Source organism: Gopherus evgoodei, chromosome 1, assembly GCF_007399415.2.
Source record: "Gopherus evgoodei ecotype Sinaloan lineage chromosome 1, rGopEvg1_v1.p, whole genome shotgun sequence".
Taxonomy (NCBI): domain Eukaryota; kingdom Metazoa; phylum Chordata; order Testudines; family Testudinidae; genus Gopherus; species Gopherus evgoodei.
Window position 1 is genome coordinate 349,053,704 of NC_044322.1, and position 19,624 is coordinate 349,073,327.

Sequence of the window (19,624 nt, forward strand, 5' to 3'; positions counted from 1 at the left end):
GGGGGTCCTCTAATTTCAACCAGTTGGTAACTGGCCCAAAGTACAGTTTTGATAGCTCAGCATAGCCATGGTGCATTGTGGCTGAAGGCCACAGGGAAAGAAAGCTTAGGAGCAGGCTACGCCAGCTCTATACCTGCTGGGAGCCCCTCACTGGTAATATCCGAAGTAGGAGATTTAAGGTGAATGCCTCCTTCCTTTGCACTGCTTAGGAAAGCAGGCTTGAAAATTGGCCCTCTCTGTCAGTGACCTCATGAGGATCCATGCTCATTGTTTCTCAATGGCTCCAAATCAAACGTGCTCAGATTACATGTAAAAGGATGGGCTGGGTGTTTTTGCATTGGCATCTTAAAATAAAAACAGTCTGGTATGTGCAAGTCAAGTTGTGGTCTTTCTGATTCTTGTGTCATGCAGTAATAAAGTTCTGCAATTAAAACAAAGTCAGCTGTTGATGATGTGCGAGCCAGGAAAGAATCCTGCTCACAATTATTTGTTTTTAGGAACCCCCAAAAGGCCTGATTTTTGTGAGCCCTCCAAATTGTTTATAAGGAAGAAGCTTTTAGAAGTTTTCCATTGTTGAAAACTCCTGACCGGGTCCTCATCAGGTGTAAACTGTTGTAGCTTCTTCAACTTAAAGGGATCTACACGAGCCAATAGACACCGACTGAAGACTTGGCCCCTCAGTCTCTTGGCTTTTAATATAACTCTCAACAGAAATTGTCCATTTGATTTATAGATAGATCTATTACTTAGATACTCCTGTAGATGATAAAAATTCCAACCAAGGCACCAGAGCAAATGTTTATTACCAGCGTGAAATTTAGGAATACAGTATATCTGAAGCTCTGACAATCCCTTTAAATTTAAACTGTGGTGAAAGCTGTATTTCACTATGAGGACCCTACCTATTAACTTTCTCAGGTGTATCCTTATCATTGCTTTTCACTAGTTGCATCTATGGCAAATAAATCATTGTGTGTCTGGGAAAGTTTTTGAGCTGGGATGGTTAGCTCACTCCCATTTCTTATGTATTATGGTTGCATAATTGAAGATTCATGCGTCAGCGGACCTCTTAAGCATTCAACATTCTTCTTGATAGCTATCATGATTTAGAAAGCAAACCTTTTATTTGGCAAAGCACATTTCAAATATGCCACGGTCTTCAAGATCACTAAAGAAGGGGTTGACATTCTGATTGTTTTCTCAGTAGGTTGCTGACCTCTGAATGTCTGACAAGTTCTCTTGGTTTCATGGATATCAGAACCTTTCTTTAGACCATAAAGAGGAGATTATTTTAAACAGATGGACCTAACTGTATAATGGGCCATTAAAGTTCAAAAAAGTGTTCTTTAGGTTTCATTCAAATCTTACTTGTATCAGTGCAAGTCCATTGATTTCAGAGGAGTTACTCCTTTTTTACGATCATGTAAGTGGAATCTGTATCTGGCCCTCATTCTTTCAGCGCACTGACAAATAATTTCAATTCACACATATGGATTTATTGAAGTAAGAGGATTAATTGGTTTGTGAACAAAATAATTCAGGCAGTAATGAAGACCAGTTAGAAAAACAATGACATGCTTGATTCTCACTTTGAAGCAAAGCAGTCCAAGAATTATTTTGGTTTGTTGCCAGCCTTACATCTTTGAAGAATGGTGTCTATGACAAAAATGTATTCCCAAAGCACTCACCGAGTGATCCAGTTAAGAACATAAGAATGGCCATAGTGGATCTGACTAAAAATTCACGTAGCCCAGTATCCTGTCTTCTGACAGTAGCCAATGACAGGTGCCCTAGAGGTAATGAACAGAACAAGTAATCATCAAGTGAGCTATCCTTTGTTACCCATACCCAACAAAGGCTAGGGACATCATCCCTTCCTATCCTGGCAAATAGCCATTGATGGACCTATCATCCATGAATTTATCTAGTTCTTTTTTTGAATCCTGTTATAGTCTTGGTCTTCACAACATCCTCTGGCAAAGAGTTCCACAGGTTGACTGTTTGTTGTGTGAAGAAATACAGTAACTCCTCACTTAACATTGTAGTTATGTTCCTGAAAAATGTAACTTTAAATGAAACGATGTTCAACAAATCCAACTTTCCCATAAGATTTAATATAAGTGCGAGGGGTTAGGTTCCAAGGAAATTTTTTTGGGGCAGACAAGACATTATACTGTACAGTACTGTAGTGAGGCTTGGAAGTGCCCCTGGCTTACCCCACACAGGCACAGCCTGCTCTGGGCAAGGACACTAGGAAGCACCTTTGCAGCAGCAGTCGCAGCTTCCCCAGAGAAGAACAGGCGCCGATTTTGCCGGGGGATGCTCCAGGCCCACCTCTTAGTGTCCCTGCTCCATTCCAGGCCCACCTCTTCCCACCCCCACGCCACCTCCTCTCTGGAGCAGCCGCATCCCTGCTGCTTCTCCCCCCACCCCATCAAGTCATAAGCGCCTCCTAACAGCTGTTTGGCAGCGCTTAGGATTTTCTGAGAAGGAGGGGGAGGAGGCGGAGAAGACGAACTTGTGCAATGCTCCCTTGTAAAGTTTCTGCTCTTCCACAGAATCTTACAAGCAGTGGACAGAGCAGGCAGCCAAGTGACGTTATAAGGGAGCATTGCACTACTTTAAACGAGCATGTTCTCTAATTGAGCAGCAATATAACTTTGAAATAACATTAAGTGGAAGGATGTTAAGTGAAGAATTACTGTACTTCCTTTTCTCGTTTCAAACCTGTTAATTAAATTCATTGAGTGACCCCTAGTTCTCGTGTTATAAGAAGGAGTAAATTACACTTCCTTATTTACTTTCTCCACACCAGTCATGATTTTATAGACCTCCATCACATTCCCCCTTAGTCATCTTTTCCAAACTGAAAAATCCTAGTCTTATTAATTTTTCCTCATATGGAAGTTGTTCTGTACCCCTAATAATTTTTGTTGCCCTTTTCTGAACCTTTTCCAATTCCAGTATATCTTTTTTGACATGGGGTGACCACATCTGCACACAATATTCAAGATCTTGGCATACCATAGATTTATATAAAGGCAATATGATATCTTCTGTCTGAAAGGGTCACCCGAAATGTAACTTCGCTAGCTAGGTAGTGATCGCAAATCCAAGTGAGAGTCAGAGTAAGTGGGGACAGGTGTTCCTACCTAGTAGTGTTAAGAATCCTTGATACCATTTGACCTTCTTGCTTTAGTGTTTAAATACAGAACTGATCAGACTCAGTTTATGCTTTGTCTACAGTTGCAGCAGCAGGTAGAGTACACACAATACATGTGTGGCATTGAAAGGCTCTGGCAAGAGGGAGGGAGCAGGATACTACAGTACTAAAAGTAGCTGTATAGATGTGGGAGGCACTGGATGGGCATGTAAGGTGCTATGTATGATAAATGCCATATATTTTATGCACATAGCGCACTCTACTCTCCTAAGCTATGCCTCGCCTTCTGCAATGCTGTTTATACCCATGATAGTTGGGCCTGCAGTGTCTGTACTTCACATGCCACCACAACTGTCGGAGTACCTTTAGAGTCCTTGTTTCTGCTCAGTTATGATTAGAACTGAAGTCACTGCTGAGCAAGTTTAGGTGGATGAACCTTAGACCTGGTGTGGCGACAGTGTTGCAGGGAAAGAGTCTCATGGTCTCTGACAAAGGTGGAGAAGAGGCATCCAACCTCAGAACCCAAAATGGACTAATTTAAAGCCATCCATTTGATATTCCAGTCCAGGGATAATACTAATGTGAGTTTCCTGATGTTGTCCAGATCATATAGCTTCTTCTTTCTTTACTCTACTTAAGCTAGTTGTTGTTGATCCACAGAGGAGATTGGGAGATGGAAGAGAGTAGGATCAGTCAGCTGTGTAGATCCATCTTTGTTTTCATAGGTGACAACAATCCTTGTTTGCCTGGGGCTCTCCGAAGTTTTGCAAATAGAATTTAAATACTTGCCAAAATTTGAGGCGCTCCATCATTTGGTTTCTGATGTAATTTCTTTGGGGGATCTGTGGCAAACAGCACGGAAGTTTACTCTCTGCCTAGTCCCTGTAACTAGAATTGGTTTGTGAGGCAGAGTTGCTCCCTGGTGTTTGTACTAAAAGAGTGGATTGCCTGCATGCCCTTAGTGACTATTTCTGTTCCAGGATGGATGTATATAAATAAACAAGTTTCCCTAAGGAAAATACCCAGTCGCTGATTTCTCCTCTAGTGGGAAAACTGTAGAATTCTGACATCTGCTACCACTTGACAGATGTTCAACTATTGGCAAGTTTACCTTCTTCCAGAAATGCACCCATGGTTACTTCAGCTCTGAAGGTGCAGTACCAGCACATACAGCTCTTTTGTTGCCACGCTGTGGCTAGGGGGGAAAGAGGAGTTTTTCTAGATCTGTCTCCATGTAATTCATCAGTGCACAGCCTGCCTACTGAGGCTGTGTACTGATATCAGGTTTTGCCCCTTGCTAACTGTGTGCTAAAGTGTCTCCCTCAGAAATGAAATGGGGAAACCACTGCCTCTTAAATTTGGTGACATGCTCAAGTGTTTGCAAGAAAATCTAGAACATGTGTCTTGATTTCACACATGCAAGGCGTGCTTTAAAGTGCCATTTCTCTCCAATGACTTGTGAACATTCTGGTATTGACAGGATCGCTGATTTAGTAGAAAGAAAGTAGCTATATATATAAAATCATGAAAGTGAAACTGAGGCATCATTTTAATGTTTTAAAATATACATGAAAAGCACTAAAATGATGCCTCATGCCTAAAGTTCCACTTCCATGATTTTTCCATAGCTTTAGAGTCAAAGATAATTGGCATTTCTTTATTTCAATTGTATATGTTTGGTGGCACTTCTGAATGCATGCCAGTGGGGTTGAAGTTTTTAGCATGAGTGCAGTGACTGAGTGCAAACAAATACTGATGATCCTTCTGCCAGAAGTTTTGCAGCCAAATTGAACGCACAGACTGAGCTTGAGCTTCCAGTAAAAAGAGATTTTTGCTTATAAAATGTCAAGAAACAAATGGCATGCCTAAATTATCTGTCAGAACAATCATCCAAAAAATAAACCCCGCACTCATGACCGGAAGTGAAAATCTGCAGTCCTCAAATTTCTTTGGTGCTGTTGAGACACTACTTTCTTGGGAAGCATGCTGGCCCAGGCTTCAGCTGACTCACATCATTTTACAACTGCCATAAATATGACTGTGCAAAAAGTCCAAAAGTTCAAAGCACAGCTGCATATTTGACCTGAACCTGCAGAGTATGCTGAGTGGGGTCTCACATTCAAAGTGAGTTGAGAATGCAGAGCACCTTGCAGGAAATGACTAGGATTTTGCAGGATTGGGTCCTAAAATAAAATTCCATAGAAGTTCTATCTCCGCATGTAGCAAAATGAATGGCAGAGTATAAAGCTAACAAATGGCCTATATTAAGACTTCAGGTTCAATATACTCAAGAAGTTAGGACACAAGGACATTCAAATGTTAGACCAGGGGTTCTCAAACTGGGGTCGGGACCCCTCAGGGGGTTACAAGGTTATTACATGGGGGGTCGTGAGCTGTCAACCTCCACCTCAAATCCCCTTGCCTCTAGCATTTATAATGGTGGTAAATATAAACATGTTTTAATTTATTAGGGGGGTTGCACTTGGAGGCTTGCTGTGTGAAAGGGGTCACCAATAAAAAAAGTTTGAGACCTGCTGTGTTAGACGCTAATGGAGGCTGTTATTTTCATGTGAAACGTGCAGTTGCAAACCCAAACACCCCTGTTTGCCCTCAAAAATCTTTACTTTGCATTGTAATAAGAAAACGATGGGTCAGATGCTGAAACTAATGGCAGGTGGCTTAAGAAGGAATGAGGTGTTTTGCTCTGGGCCAAGCATTAACCCTTTCCTGCTTCCTGGTGAGGAGCAAGCTTGTGGGTGGAGCTCAGTCTTCCCTCACAAACACAAAGACCTGCACCTATCACGAGGGAGGATCTACTTCTCTGAGGTGGCTGTACATAGCTTAACTGGAAGTTGAACCGTGATTCCCTCTGTAGGTGGATCTCGTGACTGCAGTCTCTGGTGGCTGCCATTGATGCTCTGAAATAGATTTTGGGGTGCTGCTACAATAACTTGCCTATTGCCCCTTTAGTCTTTTCTTCCCAAGGTAAAAGTTCCCAGGGTTGTTCAGGAAATGCTAAAGGACTCTGATATAACCTTCCAATAAAGTGATTGACAGTTTGTTTTTGGAAAGAATACTGCCTATCTTCTTATTAAAGTAACTAATAATCTTTACTATAATATGATCTAACAATCCTAAAGAAGGGACAAAATCTTGAGACACAAAGCACTGATTGCAAGTTAAAGAATTAGAATTATTTGAACTATATGCTATTACAGTTTAAGTGAAGCAAACTGGCCACTTGCAACAAATTGCTGACAGCAGATCCTAAATTGCTTTAAAGTTTTTACAAAAATAAAATATAATTTAAAATATGCACACTTTTCAAACACACACATTAAATACTATACACTATCCTAAACTATATACTAAACTATAATTAAAATAATATTAAGCTTACTCTATAAATCCATTGCTGCTTTCTTTTAAAAATCACTACCACTGCTTGTTCAACTCCCGGTCAGTCAGTTCTGCTCTGTTCCAGCTTTCTTTTCTCTCTTTGCAGCAGTTTTCCTTTTGGCTTCTCTTGCTGGCTTCCTGGCTCTTCCTGCAGGCCTCTCTCCTTCTCAGATGCTGCCTCCAGACTCTGAAACTGTTGCTGGCATCTGACCTTTTATGGTCCATCCTAGCTCTTTCTTTATATACCTTCCTGTGCTTGGCAACAGTTATCTCACTCACACATGCTCAGTCTTGACCATTAGCTCAGAATTCTGATTGACAGCTCTGGCCTTTAAAGCAAGTTGTGACTGGTAGGAGTGGGTTCTGGCCAGCTAGCCACTTAACTGACTGACCTCTCTATCACGCCTTACTGCAAATGCTCAATAGCTGACAATTTTGCACATGGTCACTGTCCTTTTATATCAGAGCTATGATTCTGATGAACCATACCCACATACACTTGGCTCTTTGCCGAGGCACTTTTCTAATTTTTCTTAAGAAATTCTTAGTTCTTACTGAGCATGCCCTTGGTCCACAGCATCCATCTCAGGGTGGAGTGATTTTTGCTTATTCAGAATGGAGATCAGAAATACAAAGTAGAGACTGGTTTTGTAGTGGTAGCCGTGTTAGTCTGTATCCTCAAAAACAATGAGGAGTACTTGTGGCATCTTAGAGACTAACAAATTTATTTGTTGTAGCAGGGTGGACTCCTGCTCCGGGAGAGAAGGGGTTAAAACAGCCCTGGCAAGGGGTCGTAGCTGGAGCCAGAAGCCTGGGCTGATGGCGGGAGTGGCTGCATCTGGGGGCCATGCCCCAAACTGAGCCACAAGGCTGTATAAGAAGGCCAGGGGAGCCAAAAGCAGAAAGAGTCTTTCTCTGACAGGGAGAGAGAGACAGGCCTGGCTGCTCAGGGACTCACCCAGGGGACCTAAAGGAAGGCAGGGCTGGAGGAAAAGCCTTAGGAGCTGGGAAGCCCTAGGCCAGCAACTCCCCAGGCTGCAGGGCCTAATTCTAGGCCTGCAAGGTGGGTGGGTAAAGGCAGCCAGGCCAAAATCCCTTCGCCTATGATGAGTGGCTGATACTGCAGTCAGCCCCAGGGTGTGGGGCTAGACAATGACTGGGCAGTAGCCAATACTGAGGCAAAGTGGGGATAGTGGGGTGGGGTTCCCCTGGGAGTGGGGGGAGACCCAGTAAAAGGGGCACCGAGGTCCAGAGAGGGGCCCGGGGCCAGCAGAGGACAGGTGGATCACCGGCCTGCAGAGGGCGCTCCGTAGCTGGAATCGAGCTAATTCCCTGAAGCAACCAGCAGGAAGCACTGCAGGGGTGAGTCCACACGTTTACATTTGGGTATAAGCTTTCATGGGCTAAAACCCACATCATCAGATGCATGGAGTGGAAAATACAGTAGGCAGGTATATACATTTTCCACTCCATGCATCTGATGAAGTGGATTTTAGCCCACAAAAGCTTATGCCCAAATAAATTTGTTAGTCTCTAAGGTACCACAAGTACTCCTCGTTATTTTTAAAGTAGAGACTGGAGACTTTTCTGTGGTAATGCCATATGTGAGATTCAGACACTGGGAGATGAAGACTTAGGTGGCAGTTAGTGTAACCCACATGCCTTCTGGGTGCGGTGTTCTGTCCCATCTAGTGGTACTGAGACCACTTAGAGAGAGAAAATGAGTCTGCTTTACGGCCTTAGCTAACAGCCAGCTGGCTTTTAGCTCATGCAGTAGAGACTCATGCACTAAACTCCAGAGGTCCTAGGTTTGATCCTGCATGCCAGCAACTGGGTCTGTTGGCGTACATGTAATAGCACATAAATAATGGCTGGTTCCAGAGGGGAGCATCTGCTAAACCTATATAATGTCTCTAAGAACTCTGTCTGGAACAGCATGTGTGACTGACTGAGCGTAACTTTCTAGATTGTGTTAGCACAAAAATGGAAGTCCCATTCATGTACGTTCCCAATTGCCTGGTGAATAGCATAAATCTCTGTCCATTTTCAGAGTACATTTTATGAATTAGAATGATAAAAATAATTACAGCAATTGAACAGCATTGTTTTCCTTAAATGAAGTCCCCCATGTCTGCCTTCTCTCTCTCCTTGGCAGTGTTTGGTTTTTTTTTCCTTTGATTTGACTGTAGACCTTGTCTGTAGTGTAGACAAAAGAACATTTTAGGAGGCTGTAAGTTGATGATACTTAATAGCAGGAAGAATCCTCCCAACGATGGGAATGTATTTAATTGTTCATTGAAACAAAGGATCTCTCCACTAAACAAGCTGCGCTTTTAAAAATCACATCTAATCTGCCTATATTCAAATAGGACTCCTACAGAATTAACTTTTTGTCATGTTGCCCAGTATATGGGCCTAGTCCTCGGCAAAACTATTGACTTTAATATCGGAAGCTGTAGTTTAAAGAAAGTTGTGCCTGATAAATGATTGCAGAATGAAGTCTGCACACTGGCTACAATTAACCCCCTCTTTCCCCCACTCCAGCATTTAACAACAGTTACCACCCAGTGAGATGAGATCCTACAGCTTTTCCTTATAAAAAGACTAGGAAATAACCATGGTAACTATTGGAAACTAATGCTATTTTAATAGTGACTATTGTTTGGGAGTTGGTGAAGAGGAGAAAAGGGGTGACGCACAGGAAATATGTCCAGGTAGAGTTGAGCAAAAAATGGATTTTTCATTGGGGGAGGGGACAGAAAAATCTGGAAAAAAATATAATTTGATTAGTTTTAAATTGAACAAAGGTCAATTTGTTGAAAATGTTCTGCCCAAATCTAATGCTGCTTGCTTGTGTATTTATTTACTTATTTATTTATAAGTTGTTAAAAGAAAAATCACTGTGTAACATTGTGTTTTTTCTTTTATAAATTTCTGAGGTGGGAAATGGATCATTTAATTTTATAAATGAAGAAATAACTCCTGTGTAAAATTATTTTGACAGTCTCCCCTTTCCCCCTTTATCTGGTTGATATGCTGAGCTTTCCTCCAGGGAGGGGGCATTTAGTGTTTCTCATTAGCAAGGAACATAACCTTCCCCTGACCAAGCAGGATGAGATTTAGAAAATTGCAGCATTTTGCCATCTCAGAAATCTGTGTTAATTTTTCTAAATTAAATCCTGTCTCACTTTAAATGGTTATAATGTCTCTTTATTTACAGAACAGTGTATTCATTCAGCCTGCTTTTATTTTCCCCTGAGCTTGTTAGAAGCTGTCAATGTTGATGCAGTTTGACATTGTGCCCAGGATGCATCAAACCACAAACCCAAGAATAGAATGTGGCCATTAACAATTTAATAACTTCTTGCAATGCTAAATTTTTTTCCACATCAGCAGTGTGACACTTGATAGCGGTGTGATTTTTACCTTTATTGAATGAAACTAGACTATTTACATTACATGCCACAGCTTCTAATATGCCTCAGAACCATAACATTTCACAGGTTTAATTTTTAAGTATCATCTAGCTTAAGATGTCAGAGCATATGTTGAGGTTTGAGTTGAGAAACATGATTAAAAGAGGAAAAAAATCCTGGTGAGGGGCAGACACTAAGGTTTTATTCAGAATAGCACTTCATTCTTGCACAAAGTCAAATGCTTTACAGAAGTCTGTTATGTCAGCATTCTTACCTTTTATCAACTACACTTGTAATCTCAGATATCATGTTAGTTTGACAGAATCTATTTTCCATAAAATCATGTTGACCATTGTGATCATCTAGTCTGACATCCTGCACACCTCAAGCACAGTGGCTGAGTTATTGAAGTCCTCAAATTGTGATATAAAGACTTCAAGTTACATAGACTCTACCATTTACTCTAGGTTAAACCAGCAAGTGACCCATGTCTCAGGCTTCAGAAGAAGGTGAAAAATCCTCAGGGTCTCTGCCAATCTGGCCCAGGTAAAAAGACCTTCCTGACCCCAAATATGGTGATAAGCTCAGGGTCAAGCTGGTGGACAAGACCCACCAGTCAGACACCTGGGGAAAAATTCACTGTAGTAACTCAGAGCCCTCTCCATCTAATGTCCTGTCTCTGGCTGTTGTCATCAACATATAATGAAACTACATCATCTGTTTTTCTTTTTTCCTCCCAAATATAAAACAGAACAATTTATTGAACATTTGTCTTTTTTCTGCATTATTAGTGATAATTCTTCTGTTTCCATCTGGTAATGGATCAGCATGATTGTCAATATTCTTTTGATTCTTAAATTTTAAAAAAAAATTTTTTTGTCTTTATCGCTGCTTGCCATAGATTTCTCCTTGTATCCCTTTGCTTCCCTTATCAGTTACGTACAACTTCCTTCACTTCCCCTATAAATCAGGTTGACCTTCCTTGATTGTGGCTTTGGGGGTACCTAGTAAAGTTTTTTAAAATGATTCCCAAAAATCATGCACATTTTTTCCAGTAAAATTCTTCCTCCTAGCTGGAGTGTGTGTGTGTGTGTGTGTTTTACTGGTCTGGACATATTCTGCTTGCACATTATAAATGTGATCAAGTCATGATTCCTTGTATCCAAGCTTCCATTACTACTTAGTTCTGTGATGAAGACAAGGTCAAATATAGAATTCCTCTCTGTTGGCTACAACACTTTTTTTTTTTTTGAGTTAGGAAATTGGAACTTCTAAATATTATAGGTGACAAGGATATTTTAGTAATGGCAGCATGAGTCACTCAAATCATAGTCCCTCATGATCATGCAGCTTCCCCCCCACCCCCGCCCATATGTTATGGATAGGTGGATGAGGAGGTGGCCATCTAGTTACCTAGTGTGATTTGGTAGTCTGTAAGAGACAACAACTAATGCCCTATCTTGTGCATTACTTGTTAGAAATTGATTTCTAAGCAGTCAAGATTGTTTTCTTTTGTATAATCATGACTTGGAAACAGGTAGTGCCATTCTCCCTCCTCTTCTGCCTACTGGATCCTTCTTAAATAGGTTATAACCATTGATTTTAACATTCCAGTAGTGCAAATCTCCACACTATGTCTACCAACTAGATTGAATTTGCTCATAAATGAGCAGACCCAATTCCTCTTGTTTATTACTCAGGCTACTCAAATGGTGTGTAGGTAGTTCAAGCAATTCTTGTAGAATCATAGAAGATTATGACTAGAAGGACCTCAGGAGGTCATCTGGTCCAACCCCCTACTCAAAGGAGGACCAACACCAACTAAATCTTCCCAGCAAAGACTTTGTCAAGCTGAGTGTCAAGGTTTCTTTCCCCACTCTGAACTTTAGGGTACAGATGTGGGGACCTGCATGGACACTTTTAAGCCTAATTACTAGCTTAGATCTGGTATACTGCCACCACCCAGAATTCCAGTGTCTGGGGCACTCTCTGTTCCCCCAAAACTTTGTCCCTTCCCTCGGTTGCCTTGAGGGACTTCACCAATTTCCTGCTGAACACAGAACCAAACCCTTTAGATCTTAAAACAAGGAGGAATTTACCATCCTCCTCCTTTCCCCCACCAATCCCTGGTGAGTCCACATCTCATCCCCTTGAATCTTAAAACAAGGAAAAATCAATCAGCTTCTTAAAAAGAAAGCTTTTAATTAAAGAAAGAAAAGGTAAAACTTATTGTTAGTCACCTGATAGTATGCGAGGACCCAAGTAGTCAGATGCACACCTGTTATCTACCAGGTTGCAGGGGTGACTGAACGATAAAGGTTCGTTTTTGGATGTTTAGAGGGAGAACAGTTGTGGCACAATGTTGGGAGCGTGCAGGCACTGAGACGTATGGCTTTACCTTAATGGTTTATTAGTGATACAGAAACAATATTGACTAACAACTCTATTTATACAAGGAAACACACAATATACTCATACAAAGAAAGACACAATATACAGTTAACCCCAATAGAAAATCTTGTTAACTTCCAAAAACAATTAATTACAAAGCATACTTACTAATACAAACCAATGCAAAAACATTACGGCCGGCAGACGCGTAAGCTCCACTGAAACACGAGAGCTGAGAGAGGCTTCGAGGTGATCAGGCTCAGTTACGGGTGCACTCAGGGTGCAAGTGACTCAGGTGCATTCTCCTCTCTGCCTGCCAAACTGTGGGCAGGACAGATATACCCAAAGTGACGCCCCCCAAGATCTAGTGTCGAAATCGCTGATAGGTATATGGGGCTTCTCGTCTACCAAATAAGGTTAAATAAACTATAGATAGGGTTTCGCCGAGTTTCCCCGAAGAGGCGGGGGATATTCTGTTGCAAGCTGTTTGCAAAATATCTGTAAAGTTGCAACAGAGCGGTCAAACTTTAGCCTCAGCCTTTACTGGAACGGTCATCCCTCTGCCTTTACTGGCAAAGACAATAACAGGAAACAGCTCTGTGTACGTGCTGGCTTTGCATCTAAGCATGGAGGCCAGGGCAGACATGCAGAAGCAGGCCTGGTGTTACAACACTTATCTCTGTAAAATCAGGATGGAAAATGCTTTACAGTGTAATCGGATTCCTATAGACCAGAGGGGCCTCCCCTAGCCTTAGGTTCAAAGTTACAGCAAACAGAGGTAAAATCCTTCCAGCAAAAAGAAACATTTACAAGTTGAGAAAACCAAAAGCCACGCCTTGCCTGGCTAATTACTTACAAGTTTGAAACATGAGAGACTGATTCAGAAAGATTTGGAGAGCCTGGATGGACGTCTGGTCCCTCGTAGTCCCAAGAACAAACGAACAAACAACACAAAGAGCACAAAGACTTCCCTCCACCAAGATTTGAAAGTATCTTGTCCCCCTATTCGTCCTCTGGTCAGATGTCAGCCAGGTTTACTGAGCTTCTTAACACTTTACAGGTAAAAGAGACATTAACCCTTAACTATCTGTTTATGACACGGAGCCTTACAAACCATTAAGGATAGAAATACCACCACCTCCCTAGGTAACCCATTCCAGTGCTTCACCACCCTCCTAGTGAAATACTGTTTCCTAATATCTAACCTAGACCTCCTCCACTGCAACTTGAGACCATTGCTCCTTGTTCTGTCTTCTGCCACCACTGAGAACAGCCAACCTCCATTCTCTTTGGAACCCCCCTTCAGGTAGTTGAAGGCTGCTATCAAATGCCTCCTCACTCTTCTCTTCTGCAGACTAAACAATCCCAGTTCCCTCAGCCGCTTCTCGTAAGTCACGTGCCCCCAGCCCCCTGATAATTTTCGTTGCCCTCTGCTGGACTCTCTCCAATTTGTCCACATCCTTTCTGTAGTGGGGGGTCCAAAACTGGACAAAGTACTCCAGATGTGACATCACCAATGCTGAATAGAGGGGAATAATTACTTCCCTCAATCTGCTGGCAGTGCACCTACTAATGCAGCCCAATATGCCATTTGCCTTCTTGACAACAAGGGCAGACTGCTGACTCATATCCAGCTTCTCATCCCCTGTAATCCCCAGGTCCTTTTCTGCAGAACTGCTGCTTAGACAGTCAGTCCCCAGCCTGTAGCAGTGCATGGGATTCTTCCATCCTAAGTGCAGGACTCTGCACTTGTCTTCATTGAACCTCATCAGATCTTCCAATTTCCTTAGGACACACTGGACCCTATTTCCACCCTCCAGTGTATTTACCTCTCCCCACATCTTAGTGTCATCTGTGAACTTGCTGAGGGTGCAGTTCATCCCATCATCAAGATCATTAATAAAGATGCTGAACAAAACCAGCGCCAGGACTGACCCCTGAGGCACTCTGCTTGATACAGGCTGCCAACTAGATATCGAGCCATTGTCAGGCTCAACGGGTAGTGATCAATCTAGCCAGCTTTCTATCCACCTTACAGTCCATTCATCCAATCCATACTTTTTTAACTTGCTGGCAAGAAAACTGTGGGATACTGTATCAAAAGCTTTGCGATCAAGATATATCACGTCCACTGCTTTTCCACATATCTACGGAACCGGTTATCTCACCATAGAAGGCAATCAGGTTGGTCAGGCATGACTTGCCCTGGGTGAATCCATGTTGACTGTTCCTGATCACCTTCCTCTCTTCCAAGTGCTTCAAAATGGTTTCCTTCTCTTCATGTCCTTTGGTTTCCTGATTAATTTTTATTTCAGCATCTTGATTTTGTGCTAAATGGGTCCTCATTTCTTCCCTCTGTTTACCCTCCCCTTTTGCTATTGTTTTAATAGTTGAATCTCCAAACGTCAGTAGATGTTTGTGGTTTTTTCACTCCCCTCCCTTTCATGTACATCTCTACTCATTGGTCAGCATCTGATCTCAGTTATACCCCAATAAATTCACAATAACTTAACTGATGTCAGTGGAATTATTGCAGATTTATACTACTGTGACTGAGAGCACGATCTGGACTCCTTGTAGCAGCCAGTCTACTTAAAAAGTTAACTATTTTTCATCCATAGTGTGAGCAAGGTATAAGAACAGTCTGTTTGTTCATTAAAACTGTGTGACAGTGTGTCGAATTCTGTTTTTGACTTAATCACTGGCTTTTAGTGTGGAATTAGACAAGTCACTTAAACTCTGTTACCAGACTCTCAACTACTGTAATGAGCTTCGTTCCACTGACATCCGTGGAGCTATGCTAGTTTACACCAGCTGAGGATCTGGCCTTTGTGTCTCAGTTTCTCCATCGGTAAAATGAAGGAAACAATACCTTTTTGCAAAGCACTTTGAGATATTCTGTGGAAAAGCATTATATCTGTGCAAAGCTATTGTTCCGAAAGGTCTGGGAAAAGCTGTACTATTTCACTGCATTCAGAAACTCACATGTTCTCTCTTCCTCTCCAAAATATGGGTTTTCCTCTAAGTGTTTAATTTAGAATTTCTAAAAGAAACAAGAAAAACCACTTTAAGCTGCCTTAATACCGCAGAAGCACTGCATGTTATATAGCACTTGATTTATCATTTAAAATTGAATAATCTAATACCTCATTCTCTTATTTGTTTAGATTCAGTCTGTTTATCCTTTTAAGTGATTAACTCTGAATGTTTAGAAATTGAGTTTGGGTTAAAATAAGTGAGGAAGGGTATAAACCAGAATTGTCAGCAACTTGAATGTGTATAACTACATCAGGGTTGTGGATTTTTCACATCCCCAAATGATGTAGTTATACTAACCTAATACCCAGTGCAGACATAGGTGCCAACTTCCCCTCTTTTTCCTGTGGGTGCAACCCCCTCTCTGCCCCCAGTCCCACCCCACTCCACCCCTTCCATGAGGCCTTGCCCCCATTCCAACCTCTTCCCCAAAGTCTCAACTTCGCCTCCTCCCTTCTCCTATTCCAACTCCTTCCACAAATTCCCGGCCCCACCTCTTCCCCTCAGTGTGCCACGTTCCTGCTTCTCCCCTTCCCTCCTGGAGTAAGCTAATGCTGTCAAACAGCTGTTTGGCAGTGACTGGGCAGGAAGTGCTGGGAGGTAGGTGGAGGAGCGGGGACGGGGCAAGCTCATGGGAAGAGGAGAAGGTGGGATAGGGGTGAGGGGAGCTTGGTTGCCTGTGAGTGCAGAGCACCCACTAATTTTTCCCATGGGTGCTCCAGCACTTTGTCGGTAAGAGAGCTTCTCCCGCAAACATAGCTACAGCCTCTTGGGGAGGTGGATTAACTATGGCGATGGGGGAGCTCTCTCCCATCAGCTTAGAGCATCTCTGTTAAAGTGCTACAGTGGCACAGCTACCCCAATAAAACGTTTTAAGTGTAGACTTGCCCTAAGGTTGTAACTTATTTGTGTGTCTGTTTACCTGCTTTAACCTTATTTCTCATTCTTAGCTAATAAATCTTTGAATAGTTTTATTATAGGTTTGGATACAAATCTTTTCTTTGAGATCCTACACCACAGATTTTAACATGAAAAGGGACCATCATGATCATCTAGTCTGACCTCCTGCACATTACAGACCACAGCACCTGACCTACCCAGTCCTGTAATAGACCTATAACATCTGCCTGAATTACTGAAGTCCCCAAAATCATGATATAAAGACTTTAAGTTACAGAGAATCCACCATTTACACTAGCTTAAACCTCTAAGAGCCCAATGCTGCAGAAGAAGGCAAAACATCCCCAGGGTCTCTGCAAATCTGACCTAGTGAAAAAATTGTTCCCAATCCTGAGCACGTGGGCAAGACTCACCAACATGGCACCTCTGGAAGAGAGGTGCTAATATGGCATAGTGATACAGACTATCTATATGTATTAGTTAGATTAAGAGTGCCTACGCATTGTACAAACTCCCCAATGAAAGGCACTAATCCAAAGCTCTAGGCGCCCTTGTCACACATTTAAAAGCACAAGAGTACAGAGAGACCCAGTATCTGATCAAAGCAGCAGCTCATCATCCTTTGACCAAGCATTTGATCATGTGACCCAGTTACAGCTTAAACTTCTCATCACACTTTCCTAATAGAAACTCCCCTCTCATCTACATAGGCTACATCTACGCTACAGGCTCTAGCTACAGCAAGCTGGTTGGGAAATCCATTGAGACTAGGCTTTTAAGTTTTTGAAATCCAATGGGACTTCAGTGCCTACCTCCTTTGAAAATTCCAGCCTGATTCAGCACTTCTTCTGGGCAGTTTACATTGGTGTTGCTCCTAGGAGCTCTGACGGATTTATAAGTTGCCCTCCTCTAAAAGTGCATCCCCTCTCTCATACCACTAACTGCATTGACACAGGGTGCATGTTGCATCCTTTTCTAACATGAGGTGAATTTCATTACAGGAGTGCTCTGTATTTGTGTATATATAAATAGTTCATGAACAGATAAGGTGTTTGTAGGTGGTTCTCAATGTATGGAGAGGAGTTACTAAGGCTTGTAGGACCAACAGAACTTTTTGCACACTGTGAATCGCTTCCTCTGTCTGCTCTTTAAATCGTCTGTCAACATAATGTCAGAGTAAGAGAGTTCGTCTACTGGTGACCTTCAGGAGTTGTCAAAGGTGATGACAGAATATTTAGCAGCACAGAAATCTCCTGAAGATGGAACCATGTGAAGTGAAATGGTTGTGAAGTCACCTAGCTATTTCAATTGACTATATAATAAATTGAAATGACTCTCTTGAGGTATAGGAGAGGCATTACACAAGTATATTTGTATATATGTTAATAGTTAATAGGTTATGTGCTAGTACATGGTGCACAAGAATATGTAGTACAGTTACTGCGTTTTATAAGAACAAGAAAACTTGTGCGCTGCAAATGGCTTCATTTTGCTGCTCTTTGTATCAGCTCGGAGCAAATTTGACTGATTTTACAACACTTTTCCTTAAAAGGACTAAGGGTCCAATCCTGCAATATGCTAAGCACTTTCACCTCACTGACAGAAGGCTTTGTATGATCAGACTTTAATAGCAATGCAGCAGGACTATGAAAATACGATGGTCCATGGGTAGAGGAAATTCTGTATCAGCAAAGTAACAACAACACCATAAAAGAGTTTAGGAAAAAGAGACAATATGATGTATCACTTCTTGTATAAACAGTGACATCTAGAGTTGCCATTAGTATTCCCTAATATGCGACTAAGTTAAAGGTTATCATCTGCTGCAGGTTTAATGGATTGCATTAGAATTACAGCAAATGACCCTTCAGCTCCTTTAAACTTGATCGATCACAATGTAATTGTCAAGGCGGACTAGCAATTAATTTTCATTAGGCAGGGAAGTCATTAATGCTTGCTGTTAGGGAAAATGACTATTAGATTGAGGTGGAAGGGGTTCAATATTTTTTTATAATTAAAAAAAAATTGGTGTAATATGTTGTTTCCATATTAAGAAGGAATTATTGCACCACCATTAACTTGTGCTATTCCTGCTATGATGCACTGGTGTCAGCCTTTTTTTTTTATACTGAAGGGACAGACGCATAACAAAACAATCTTTTATGGGAATATTACTCTCTAAGAACTCTTCCACAAAAATATTTTCCTATTGGCTTCTAAACTTTCACTCTGGAGAAAGGTGCTTCTTGATACCAAAATGCTACTTTTTTTTTTTTTGACACACTGGTTTTCCAAATCAGAAGAGGGAGAGAGAAGGAAGATAGACAAAACACATGTACTTTACATTGTCTAAAGTACTCTACATTGTCTAAAGTAACACAAGTCCAACTCAGTCTGGCACATAAAACTGTCTACATTTTGCTGAATTTTGTAGACTATATTATTCCAACAATAAGATGTTCTGACACCACCTAAAGAACATGTTCTGATCATGCCTGGTAGACAAATGAGAATGGAATTTAGTAAAACAAAATTGTTGTGTAAGAATATTAGGCCAAATTGATGGGCAAGATAAGGAGGGGATTGGCTACTTCACCCATCACTCCCTTTTGCGATCAGAGTCTGGGGGGGCAGAGAAGCGAGATGCAGTCTGGAGGCACGTGGGACTAGCAAAGTGAACCATCAACCATCATGTCTGCGACCCCCTACAATATTCTGGATCCCACCGTGACATCTTTGGATCTTTGTCCTGATCCTGAAAGGTGTCTTGGGTAGACCAGGTCAGAGAGAGGGAACCAGTGACATAGCCAAAGCTAATTTGAGATGTCCAAGTCCCCAGCATCACCTGGAATGTGAGATTTGGATACCTGCTCATATCTCCTTCCTTTGTGTGTCCTTTTCCTTCCTCAGTTTATTTTTTCTCATTTCTCTCTTTGCCTTCTGTTTAATAAGAGTCTGCCTTAGATGTTTAAGGATACATCTTTTGCACCACTACCATGGGTCCATGACCAGAGAAGCAGCTAAAAACAATGCGCTAAACAGCTTGATGCTGGGAGAAGCTTGACAGGTCTCAGACTGGCTGATCAGAGAGTGTGCTATGCCCATGTTTTTCCAGCAGTGAGTATGCCAGGTAGAGTCCCCACCAGAGATTGGAAATTAATTTTTAATCTTTGTTGTTCCTTTTTCTCCTATGTTGTGTGTTTCTTGTTTTGTATTAAAGGAAACAGGATTGGACTCTAACAACCGCACCAGCCTGTCTCACCTATCTTTCTCTTTTCCCTAAAAAGGACAGTTACAATATTTAATGCCATTTAAAAAG